This window comes from Ylistrum balloti, unplaced genomic scaffold (assembly GCF_031769215.1).
Source record: "Ylistrum balloti isolate Yb309-2 unplaced genomic scaffold, AGI_CSIRO_Ybal_v1 Utg371556, whole genome shotgun sequence".
In the NCBI taxonomy this organism is placed as follows: domain Eukaryota; kingdom Metazoa; phylum Mollusca; class Bivalvia; order Pectinida; family Pectinidae; genus Ylistrum; species Ylistrum balloti.
Genome location: NW_026782800.1, coordinates 399,141 through 413,156, shown reverse-complemented (window position 1 = coordinate 413,156; position 14,016 = coordinate 399,141).

Here is a 14,016-nt window from a genome sequence, read left to right as displayed (position 1 = left end):
GGGACCCAGATGACTTCTTTCATGAGTTGCTCTCTTTTCATAGATTTTTATGGCAAGGAAAAAAATGTTTGCTTTCTGTTAACTAACTTTGCTTTTGTCTTTTTCTTGACATGCTGGAGTTGTCCATACTAGAAAATACTAACTAATAGTTGGTACTTCTAGAAATCTTTCCTGACAGAGTGAAATTTTATTTCACATAAAAAAAGAATACATTTCTGAATATCGCTGCCTTAACTTCAGAAGTTATTTATAAGACGTATATTTATTCTGAAAGAGATTTTGCCTCTCAATTTTTTGACGTCTTCTCTGCCGGTGTTTACTAACCAATCATTTCTAGTAATTCTTTCTTTTGATAAATTCAACTTCACTTCGAAAAAATTGTTTTCTGAATATCGCTGCCTTAACTGAAAATGTTTATTTCAAGATGTATATATTTTTTTATCGAAACTGAAAGAGGTTTTGCTTTTGTCTTTATATCTATTTCCGGCACCTTCTCTACCACTAAAAACTAACCCAGTTAGTGTTTCTAGGAATTCCTCCTTTGATAAAGTGAAAGTTAACTTGACTTTATAAAAATTTGTTTTCTGATTATCACTGCCTTAACATAAAAAGTATTTTTTAAGATGTATATTTATTATTGAAACTGAAAGAGTTTTTGCTTTTGTCTTTATCTCAATTACCGACATTTTCCTTACCGGTTAAAACTAACCTAGTTAGTGTCTCTAGGAATTCCTCCTTTGGTAAAGTGAAATTCAACTTCACGTTAAAAATTATTTTGTTTGAATATCGCTGCCTTAACTTAAAATGTTTATTTTAAAATGTATATTTATTATTGAAACTAAGAGGTTTTGCTTTTGTCTTTATCTCAATTACCGACATTTTCCTTACCGGTTAAAACTAACCTAGTTAGTGTCTCTAGGAATTCCTCCTTTGGTAAAGTGAAATTCAACTTCACGTTAAAAATTATTTTGTTTGAATATCGCTGCCTTAACTTAAAATGTTTATTTCAAAATGTATATTTATTATTGAAACTAAGAGGTTTTGCTTTTGTCTTTATCTCAATCTCTGCGCCTTCTCTACCTGTAAAAACTAACCAAGCATTTCTAGCAATTCTTTCTTTTGATAAAGTGAAATTCAACTTCACATAAAAGTTAAAAAAGAAATCGACAAACACGGTTATCACTTTAGAATTGCATTAAAAATCATATTAGGTATATTGAAAGATATCTGTTTTAGTTGATATTTCACATTTGAAAAATTGGAAGAGATGTTTATTTATGTAGAATAAAACTTGAAATGCATAAAAATGTATTGAGTGTGTTGCTAATTGTGTCTAATCTTTTCTTTTTCCGTGTTTTCCTTTCTGGAAAATACTAACCTAGTTAGTGCTTCACAGATTTCCTCCTTTCACAAAGTGAAATAAAATTTCACATTAGAATAAAAAATAACTAATGAATATAACTGACCAGTAACCCTTGGTCTAGATGTACCATACTTATTGTCTTTGTTTCTTCTGATTGATTTAAATATCTACAAAACCAAAATTAATTTGTGTCTTTATCTCAATTGCCAGAACCTTTTCTATCGGTAAAAACTAACCTAGTTAGTGTTTATATGAATTCCTCCTTTGATAAAGTGAAATTAAACTTTACTTTAGAAAAAAAATTTGTTTTCTGAATATCGCTGCCTTAACAAAAAAAAAAGTATTTTTAAGATGTATATCTATTATTGAAACTGAAAGATTTTTTGCTTTTGTCTTTATCTCAATCTCCTGCGCCTTCTCTACCAGTAAATACCAACCTAGTTAGCGTTTCTAGGAATTCCTCCTTTGGTAAAATGAAATTCAACTTCACATTAAAATATTATTTTCTTTTGATATCGCTGCCTTAACATAAAATGTAAAATGTTTATTTCAAAATGTATATTTATTATTGAAACTAAGAGGTTTTGCTTTTGTCTTTATCTCAATTACCGACATTTTCCTTACCGGTAAAAACTAACCTAGTTAGTGTCTCTAGGAATTCCTCCTTTGATCAAGTGAAATTCAACTTCACTTTCAAAAAAAATTGTTTTCTGAATATCGCTGCCTTAACTTAAAATGTTTATTTCAAGATGTATGGTTTTGTTTATTGAAACTGAAAGAGTTTTTGCTTTTGTCTTTATCTCAATTACCGACATTTTCCTTACCGGTTAAAACTAAGCTAGTTAGTGTCTCTAGGAATTCCTCCTTTGGTAAAGTGAAATTCAACTTCACGTTAAAAATTATTTTGTTTGAATATCGCTGCCTTAACTTAAAATGTTTATTTCAAAATGTATATTTATTATTGAAACTAAGAGGTTTTGCTTTTGTCTTTATCTCAATTACCGACATTTTCCTTACCGGTTAAAACTAACCTAGTTAGTGTCTCTAGGAATTCCTCCTTTGGTAAAGTGAAATTCAACTTCACGTTAAAAATTATTTTGTTTGAATATCGCTGCCTTAACTTAAAATGTTTATTTTAAAATGTATATTTATTATTGAAACTAAGAGGTTTTGCTTTTGTCTTTATCTCAATCTCTGCGCCTTCTCTACCTGTAAAAACTAACCAAGCATTTCTAGTAATTCTTTCTTTTGATAAAGTGAAATTCAACTTCACATAAAAGTTAAAAAAGAAATCGACAAACACGGTTATCACTTTAGAATTGCATTAAAAATCATATCAGGTATATTGAAAGATATCTGTTTTAGTTGATATTTCACATTTGAAAAATTGGAAGAGATGTTTATTTATGTAGAATAAAACTTGAAATGCATAAAAATGTATTGAGTGTGTTGCTAATTGTGTCTAATCTTTTCTTTTCCCGTGTTTTCCTTTCTGGAAAATACTAACCTAGTTAGTGCTTCACAGATTTCCTCCTTTCACAAAGTGAAATAAAATTTCACATTAGAATAAAAAATAACTAATGAATATAACTGACCAGTAACCCTTGGTCTAGATGTACCATACTTATTGTCTTTGTTTCTTCTGATTGATTTAAATATCTACAAAACCAAAATTAATTTGTGTCTTTATCTCAATTGCCAGAACCTTTTCTATCGGTAAAAACTAACCTAGTTAGTGTTTATATGAATTCCTCCTTTGATAAAGTGAAATTAAACTTTACTTTAGAAAAAAAATTTGTTTTCTGAATATCGCTGCCTTAACAAAAAAAAAAAAAGTATTTTTAAGATGTATATCTATTATTGAAACTGAAAGATTTTTTGCTTTTGTCTTTATCTCAATCTCCTGTGCCTTCTCTACCAGTAAATATCAACCTAGTTAGCGTTTCTAGGAATTCCTCCTTTGGTAAAATGAAATTCAACTTCACATTAAAATATTATTTTCTTTTGATATCGCTGCCTTAACATAAAATGTAAAATGTTTATTTCAAAATGTATATTTATTATTGAAACTAAGAGGTTTTGCTTTTGTCTTTATCTCAATTACCGACATTTTCCTTACCGGTAAAAACTAACCTAGTTAGTGTCTCTAGGAATTCCTCCTTTGATCAAGTGAAATTCAACTTCACTTTCAAAAAAAATTGTTTTCTGAATATCGCTGCCTTAACTTAAAATGTTTATTTCAAGATGTATGGTTTTGTTTATTGAAACTGAAAGAAGTTTTGCTTTTGTCTTTATCTCAATTTCCGGCAGCATTCCTACCGGTAAATACTAACCAAGTTAGTGTTTCTACGAATTCCTCCTTTGATCAAGTGAAATTCGGCTTCACTTTCAAAAAAAATTGTTTTCTGAATATCGCTGCCTTAACTTAAAATGTTTATTTCAAGATGTATAGTTTTGTTTATTGAAACTGAAAGAAGTTTTGCTTTTGTCTTTATCTCAATTTCCGGCAGCATCCCTATCGGTAAATACTAACCAAGTTAGTGTTTCTACGAATTCCTCCTTTGATAAAGTGAAATTCAACTTCACTTTCAAAAAAAATTGTTTTCTGAATATCTCTGCCTTAACTTAAAATATTTATATGAAGACGTATATTTATTATTTAAACTGAAAGATTTGTTGCTTTTGTCTTTATCTCAATTACCGACATTTTCCTTACCGGTTAAAACTAACCTAGTTAGTGTCTCTAGGAATTCCTCCTTTGATAAAGTGAAATTCAACTTCACGTTAAAAATTTTTTTGTTTGAATATCGGTGCCTTAACTTAAAATGTTTATTTCAAAATGTATATTTATTATTGGAACTGAAAGAGTTTTTGCCTTTTTCTTCATCTCAATTTTTTGACGCCTTCTCTGCCGGTGTTTACTAACCAAGCATTTCTAGTAATTCTTTCTTTTGATAAAGTGAAATTCAACTTCACAAAAAATTTAAAAAAGAAATCGACAAACACGGTTATTACTTTAGAATTTCATTAAAAATCATATCAGGTATATTGAAAAATATCTGTTTTAGTTGATATTTCACATTTAAAAAATTGGAAGAGATGTTTATTTATGTAGAATAAAACTTGAAATGCATAAAAATGTATTGAGTGTGTTGCTAATTGTGTCTAATCTTTTCTTTTCCCGTGTTTTCCTTTCTGGAAAATACTAACCTAGTTAGTGCTTCACAGATTTCCTCCTTTCACAAAGTGAAATAAAATTTCACATTAGAATAAAAAATAACTGATGAATATAACTGACCAGTAACCCTTGGTCTAGATGTACCATACTTATTGTCTTTGTTTCTTCTGATTGATTTAAATATCTACAAAACCAAAATTAATTTGTGTCTTTATCTCAATTGCCGGAACCTTCTCTATCGGTAAAAACTAACCTAGTAAGTGTTTCTAGAAATTCCTCCTTTGATAAAGTGAAATTCAACTTCACTTTCAAAAAAAATTGTTTTCTGAATATCGCTGCCTTAACTTAAAATGTTTATTTCATGATGTATAGTTTTGTTTATTGAAACTGAAAGAAGTTTTGCTTTTGTCTTTATATCAATTTCTGGCACCTTCTCTACCACTAAAAACTAACCCAGTTAGTGTTTCTAGGAATTCCTCCTTTGATAAAGTGAAAGTTAACTTGACTTTATAAAAATTTGTTTTCTGATTATCGCTGCCTTAACATAAAAAGTATTTTTTAAGATGTATATCTATTATTGAAACTGAAAGAGTTTTTGCTTTTGTCTTTGTCTCAATTACCGACATTTTCCTTACCGGTTAAAACTAACCTAGTTAGTGTCTCTAGGAATTCCTCCTTTGGTAAAGTGAAATTCAACTTCACATTAAAATATTATTTTCTTTTGATATCGCTGCCTTAACATAAAATGTTTATTTTAAGATGTATATTTTTTATTGAAACTGAAAGAGGTTTTGCTCTTGTCTTTATCTCAATTACCGACATTTTCCTTACCGGTAAAAACTTAGTTAGTGTCTCTAGGAATTCCTCCTTTGATAAAGTGAAATTCAACTTCACTTTCAAAAAAAATTGTTTTCTGAATATCGTTGCCTTAACTTAAAATGTTTATTTCAAGATGTATATTTTTTTATTGAAACTGAAAGAGGTTTTGCTCTTGTCTTTATCTCAATTACCGACATTTTCCTTACCGGTAAAAACTAACCTAGTTAGTGTCTCTAGGAATTCCTCCTTTGATCAAGTGAAATTCAACTTCACTTTCAAAAAAAATTGTTTTCTGAATATCGCTGCCTTAACTTAAAATGTTTATTTCAAGATGTATGGTTTTGTTTATTGAAACTGAAAGAAGTTTTGCTTTTGTCTTTATCTCAATTTCCGGCAGCATCCCTACCGGTGAAATTCAACTTCACTTTCAAAAAAAATTGTTTTCTGAATATCGCTGCCTTAACTTAAAATGTTTATTTCAAGATGTATAGTTTTGTTTATTGAAACTGAAAGAAGTTTTGCTTTTGTCTTTATCTCAATTTCCGGCAGCATCCCTACCGGTAAATACTAACCAAGTTAGTGTTTCTACGAATTCCTCCTTTGATCAAGTGAAATTCAACTTCACTTTCAAAAAAAATTGTTTTCTGAATATCTCTGCCTTAACTTAAAATGTTTATATGAAGACGTATATTTATTATTTAAACTGAAAGATTTGTTGCTTTTGTCTTTATCTCAATTACCGACATTTTCCTTACCGGTTAAAACTAACCTAGTTAGTGTCTCTAGGAATTCCTCCTTTGATAAAGTGAAATTCAAGTTCACGTTAAAAATTATTTTGTTTGAATATCGCTGCCTTAACATGAAATGTTTATTTCAAAATGTATATTTATTATTGGAACTGAAAGAGTTTTTGCCTTTTTCTTCATCTCAATTTTTTGACGCCTTCTCTGCCGGTGTTTACTAATCAAGCATTTCTAGTAATTCTTTCTTTTGATAAAGTGAAATTCAACTTCACATAAAAGTTAAAGAAGATATCGACAAACACGGTTATCACTTTAGAATTTCTTTAAAAATCATATCAGATATATTGAAAGATATCTGTTTTAGTTGATATTTCACATTTAAAAAATTGGAAGAGATGTTTATTTATGTAGAATAAAACTTGAAATGCATAAAAATGTATTGAGTGTGTTGCTAATTGTGTCTAATCTTTTCTTTTCCTGCGTTTTCCTTTCTGGAAAATACTAACCTAGTTAGTGCTTCACAGATTTCCTCCTTTCACAAAGTGAAATAAAATTTCACATTAGAATAAAAAATAACTGATGAATATAACTGACCAGTAACCCTTGGTCTAGATGTACCATACTTATTGTCTTTGTTTCTTCTGATTGATTTAAATATCTACAAAACCAAAATTAATTTGTGTCTTTATCTCAATTGCCGGAACGTTCTCTATTGGTAAAAACTAACCTAGTTAGTGTTTCTAGAAATTCCTCCTTTGGTAAAGTGAAATTCAAGTTCACTTTACAAAGGTTTGTTAACTGAATATGGCTACCTTAACTGAAAATGTTTATTTTAAGACATATATTTATTATTGATACTGAAAGAGTTTTTCCTTTAGTCTTTATCTTAATTTCCAAAGCCTTTCCCGCCTGTACAAACTAACCTAGTTAGTGTTTCTAGGAATTCCTCCTTTGATAAAGTGAAATTCAACTTCACTTTCAAAAAAATTGTTTTCTGAATATCGCTGCCTTAACTTAAAATGTTTATTTCAAGATGTATAGTTTTGTTTATTGAAACTGAAAGAAGTTTTGCTTTTGTCTTTATCTCAATTTCCGGCAGCATCCCTACCGGTAAATACTAACCAAGTTAGTGTTTCTACGAATTCCTCCTTTGATCAAGTGAAATTCAACTTCACTTTCAAAACACTTTTTTCTGAATATCTCTGCCTTAACTTAAAATATTTATATGAAGACGTATATTTATTATTTAAACTGAAAGAGTTGTTGCTTTTGTCTTTATCTCAATTACCGACATTTTCCTTACCGGTTAAAACTAACCTAGTTAGTGTCTCTAGGAATTCCTCCTTTGGTAAAGTGAAATTCAACTTTACGTTAAAAATTATTTTGTTTGAATATCGCTGCCTTAACTTGAAATGTTTATTTCAAAATGTATATTTATTATTGAAACTAAGAGGTTTTGCTTTTGTCTTTATCTCAATCTCCTGCGCCTTCTCTACCTGTAAAAACTAACTTAGCATTTCTAGTAATTCTTTCTTTTGATAAAGTGAAATTCAACTTCACATAAAAGTTAAAAAAAAGAAATCGACAAACACAGATATCACTTTAGAATTTCTTTAAAAATCATATCAGGTATATAGAAAGATATCTGTTTTAGTTGATATTTCAAATTTAAAAATTTGGAAGAGATGTTTAGTTATGTAGAATAAAACTTGAAATGCATAAAAATGTATTGAGTGTGTTGCTAATTGTGTCTAATCTTTTCTTTTCCCGTGTTTTCCTTTCTGGAAAATACTAACCTAGTTAGTACTTCACAGATTTCCTCCTTTCACAAAGTGAAATAAAATTTCACATTAGAATAAAAAATAACTGATGAATATAACTGACCAGTAACCCTTGGTCTAGATGTACCATACTTATTGTCTTTGTTTCTTCTGATTGATTTAAATATCTACAAAACCAAAATTAATTTGTGTCTTGATCTCAATTGCCGGAACCTTCTCTATCGGTAAAAACTAACCTAGTTAGTGTTTCTAGAAATTCCTCCTTTGATAAAGTGAAATTCAACTTCACTTTCAAAACACTTTTTTTTCTGAATATCTCTGCCTTAACTTAAAATATTTATATGAAGATGTATATTTATTATTTAAACTGAAAGAGTTGTTGCTTTTGTCTATCTCAATTACCGACATTTTCCTTACCGGTTAAAACTAACCTAGTTAGTGTCTCTAGGAATTCCTCCTTTGGTAAAGTGAAATTCAACTTTACGTTAAAATATTATTTTCTTTTGATATCGCTGCCTTAACATAAAATGTTTATTTTAAGACATATATTTATTATTGATACTGAAAGAGTTTTTCCTTTAGTCTTTATCTTAATTTCCAAAGCCTTTCCCGCCTGTACAAACTAACCTAGTTAGTGTTTCTAGGAATTCCTCCTTTGGTAAAGTGAAATTCAACTTCACATTAAAATATTATTTTCTTTTGATATCGCTGCCTTAACATAAAATGTTTATTTGAAAATGTATATTTATTATTGAAACTAAGAGGTTTTGCTTTTGTCTTTATCTCAATCTCCTGCGCCTTCTCTACCTGTAAAAACTAACTTAGCATTTCTAGTAATTCTTTCTTTTGATAAAGTGAAATTCAACTTCACATAAAAGTTAAAAAAAGAAATCGACAAACACAGATATCACTTTAGAATTTCTTTAAAAATCATATCAGGTATATAGAAAGATATCTGTTTTAGTTGATATTTCAAATTTAAAAATTTGGAAGAGATGTTTAGTTATGTAGAATAAAACTTGAAATGCATAAAAATGTATTGAGTGTGTTGCTAATTGTGTCTAATCTTTTCTTTTCCCGTGTTTTCCTTTCTGGAAAATACTAACCTAGTTAGTACTTCACAGATTTCCTCCTTTCACAAAGTGAAATAAAATTTCACATTAGAATAAAAAATAACTGATGAATATAACTGACCAGTAACCCTTGGTCTAGATGTACCATACTTATTGTCTTTGTTTCTTCTGATTGATTTAAATATCTACAAAACCAAAATTAATTTGTGTCTTTATCTCAATTGCCAGAACCTTTTCTATCGGTAAAAACTAACCTAGTTAGTGTTTCTAGAAATTCCTCCTTTGGTAAAGTGAAATTCAAGTTCACTTTACAAAGGTTTGTTAACTGAATATGGCTACCTTAACTTAAAATGTTTATTTTAAGACATATATTTATTATTGATACTGAAAGAGTTTTTCCTTTAGTCTTTATCTTAATTTCCAAAGCCTTTCCCGCCTGTACAAACTAACCTAGTTAGTGTTTCTAGGAATTCCTCCTTTGGTAAAGTGAAATTCAACTTCACATTAAAATATTATTTTCTTTTGATATCGCTGCCTTAACATAAAATGTTTATTTGAAAATGTATATTTATTATTGAAACTAAGAGGTTTTGCTTTTGTCTTTATCTCAATCTCCTGCGCCTTCTCTACCTGTAAAAACTAACTTAGCATTTCTAGTAATTCTTTCTTTTGATAAAGTGAAATTCAACTTCACATAAAAGTTAAAAAAAGAAATCGACAAACACAGATATCACTTTAGAATTTCTTTAAAAATCATATCAGGTATATAGAAAGATATCTGTTTTAGTTGATATTTCAAATTTAAAAATTTGGAAGAGATGTTTAGTTATGTAGAATAAAACTTGAAATGCATAAAAATGTATTGAGTGTGTTGCTAATTGTGTCTAATCTTTTCTTTTCCCGTGTTTTCCTTTCTGGAAAATACTAACCTAGTTAGTACTTCACAGATTTCCTCCTTTCACAAAGTGAAATAAAATTTCACATTAGAATAAAAAATAACTGATGAATATAACTGACCAGTAACCCTTGGTCTAGATGTACCATACTTATTGTCTTTGTTTCTTCTGATTGATTTAAATATCTACAAAACCAAAATTAATTTGTGTCTTTATCTCAATTGCCAGAACCTTTTCTATCGGTAAAAACTAACTTAGTTAGTGTTTCTAGAAATTCCTCCTTTGGTAAAGTGAAATTCAAGTTCACTTTACAAAGGTTTGTTAACTGAATATGGCTACCTTAACTTAAAATGTTTATTTTAAGACATATATTTATTATTGATACTGAAAGAGTTTTTCCTTTTGTCTTTATCTTAATTTCCAAAGCCTTTTCCGCCTGTACAAACTAACCTAGTTAGTGTTTCTAGGAATTCCTCCTTTGGTAAAGTGAAATTCAACTTCACATTAAAATATTATTTTCTTTTGATATCGCTGCCTTAACATAAAATGTTTATTTGAAAATGTATATTTATTATTGAAACTAAGAGGTTTTGCTTTTGTCTTTATCTCAATCTCCTGCGCCTTCTCTACCTGTAAAAACTAACTTAGCATTTCTAGTAATTCTTTCTTTTGATAAAGTGAAATTCAACTTCACATAAAAGTTAAAAAAAGAAATCGACAAACACAGATATCACTTTAGAATTTCTTTAAAAATCATATCAGGTATATAGAAAGATATCTGTTTTAGTTGATATTTCAAATTTAAAAATTTGGAAGAGATGTTTAGTTATGTAGAATAAAACTTGAAATGCATAAAAATGTATTGAGTGTGTTGCTAATTGTGTCTAATCTTTTCTTTTCCCGTGTTTTCCTTTCTGGAAAATACTAACCTAGTTAGTACTTCACAGATTTCCTCCTTTCACAAAGTGAAATAAAATTTCACATTAGAATAAAAAATAACTGATGAATATAACTGACCAGTAACCCTTGGTCTAGATGTACCATACTTATTGTCTTTGTTTCTTCTGATTGATTTAAATATCTACAAAACCAAAATTAATTTGTGTCTTTATCTCAATTGCCAGAACCTTTTCTATTGGTAAAAACTAACCTAGTTAGTGTTTCTAGAAATTCCTCCTTTGGTAAAGTGAAATTCAAGTTCACTTTACAAAGGTTTGTTAACTGAATATGGCTACCTTAACTTAAAATGTTTATTTTAAGACATATATTTATTATTGATACTGAAAGAGTTTTTCCTTTAGTCTTTATCTTAATTTCCAAAGCCTTTCCCGCCTGTACAAACTAACCTAGTTAGTGTTTCTAGGAATTCCTCCTTTGATAAAGTGAAATTCAACTTCACTTTCAAAAAAATTGTTTTCTGAATATCGCTGCCTTAACTTAAAATGTTTATTTCAAGATGTATAGTTTTGTTTATTGAAACTGAAAGAAGTTTTGCTTTTGTCTTTATCTCAATTTCCGGCAGCATCCCTACCGGTAAATACTAACCAAGTTAGTGTTTCTACGAATTCCTCCTTTGATCAAGTGAAATTCAACTTCACTTTCAAAACACTTTTTTCTGAATATCTGTGCCTTAACTTAAAATATTTATATGAAGACGTATATTTATTATTTAAACTGAAAGAGTTGTTGCTTTTGTCTTTATCTCAATTACCGACATTTTCCTTACCGGTTAAAACTAACCTAGTTAGTGTCTCTAGGAATTCCTCCTTTGGTAAAGTGAAATTCAACTTTACGTTAAAAATTATTTTGTTTGAATATCGCTGCCTTAACTTGAAATGTTTATTTCAAAATCTATATTTATTATTGAAACTAAGAGGTTTTGCTTTTGTCTTTATCTCAATCTCCTGCGCCTTCTCTACCTGTAAAAACTAACTTAGCATTTCTAGTAATTCTTTCTTTTGATAAAGTGAAATTCAACTTCACATAAAAGTTAAAAAAAGAAATCGACAAACACAGATATCACTTTAGAATTTCTTTAAAAATCATATCAGGTATATAGAAAGATATCTGTTTTAGTTGATATTTCAAATTTAAAAAATTGGAAGAGATGTTTAGTTATGTAGAATAAAACTTGAAATGCATAAAAATGTATTGAGTGTGTTGCTAATTGTGTCTAATCTTTTCTTTTCCCGTGTTTTCCTTTCTGGAAAATACTAACCTAGTTAGTACTTCACAGATTTCCTCCTTTCACAAAGTGAAATAAAATTTCACATTAGAATAAAAAATAACTGATGAATATAACTGACCAGTAACCCTTGGTCTAGATGTACCATACTTATTGTCTTTGTTTCTTCTGATTGATTTAAATATCTACAAAACCAAAATTAATTTGTGTCTTTATCTCAATTGCCAGAACCTTTTCTATCGGTAAAAACTAACCTAGTTAGTGTTTCTAGAAATTCCTCCTTTGGTAAAGTGAAATTCAAGTTCACTTTACAAAGGTTTGTTAACTGAATATGGCTACCTTAACTTAAAATGTTTATTTTAAGACATATATTTATTATTGATACTGAAAGAGTTTTTCCTTTAGTCTTTATCTTAATTTCCAAAGCCTTTCCCGCCTGTACAAACTAACCTAGTTAGTGTTTCTAGGAATTCCTCCTTTGGTAAAGTGAAATTCAACTTCACATTAAAATATTATTTTCTTTTGATATCGCTGCCTTAACATAAAATGTTTATTTGAAAATGTATATTTATTATTGAAACTAAGAGGTTTTGCTTTTGTCTTTATCTCAATCTCCTGCGCCTTCTCTACCTGTAAAAACTAACTTAGCATTTCTAGTAATTCTTTCTTTTGATAAAGTGAAATTCAACTTCACATAAAAGTTAAAAAAGAAATCGACAAACACAGATATCACTTTAGAATTTCTTTAAAAATCATATCAGGTATATAGAAAGATATCTGTTTTAGTTGATATTTCACATTTAAAAAATTGGAAGAGATGTTTAGTTATGTAGAATAAAACTTGAAATGCATAAAAATGTATTGAGTGTGTTGCTAATTGTGTCTAATCTTTTCTTTTCCCGTGTTTTCCTTTCTGGAAAATACTAACCTAGTTAGTGCTTCACAGATTTCCTCCTTTCACAAAGTGAAATAAAATTTCACATTAGAATAAAAAATAACTGATGAATATAACTGACCAGTAACCCTTGGTCTAGATGTACCATACTTATTGTCTTTGTTTCTTCTGATTGATTTAAATATCTACAAAACCAAAATTAATTTGTGTCTTTATCTCAATTGCCAGAACCTTTTCTATCGGTAAAAACTAACCTAGTTAGTGTTTCTAGAAATTCCTCCTTTGGTAAAGTGAAATTCAAGTTCACTTTACAAAGGTTTGTTAACTGAATATGGCTACCTTAACTGAAAATGTTTATTTTAAGACATATATTTATTATTGATACTGAAAGAGTTTTTCCTTTAGTCTTTATCTTAATTTCCAAAGCCTTTCCCGCCTGTACAAACTAACCTAGTTAGTGTTTCTAGGAATTCCTCCTTTGGTAAAGTGAAATTCAACTTCAAATTAAAAATATTATTTTCTTTTGATATCGCTGCCTTAACATAAAATGTTTATTTTAAAATGTATATTTATTATTGAAACTAAGAGGTTTTGCTTTTGTCTTTATCTCAATCTCCTGCGCCTTCTCTACCTGTAAAAACTAACTTAGCATTTCTAGTAATTCTTTCTTTTGATAAAGTGAAATTCAACTTCACATAAAAGTTAAAAAAGAAATCGACAAACACAGATATCACTTTAGAATTTCTTTAAAAATCATATCAGGTATATTGAAAGATATCTGTTTTAGTTGATATTTCACATTAAAAAAATTGGAAGAGATGTTTAGTTATGTAGAATAAAACTTGAAATGCATAAAAATGTATTGAGTGTGTTGCTAATTGTGTCTAATCTTTTCTTTTCCCGTGTTTTCCTTTCTGGAAAATACTAACCTAGTTAGTGCTTCACAGATTTCCTCCTTTCACAAAGTGAAATAAAATTTCACATTAGAATAAAAAATAACTGATGAATATAACTGACCAGTAACCCTTGGTCTAGATGTACCATACTTATTGTCTTTGTTTCTTCTGATTGATTTAAATATCT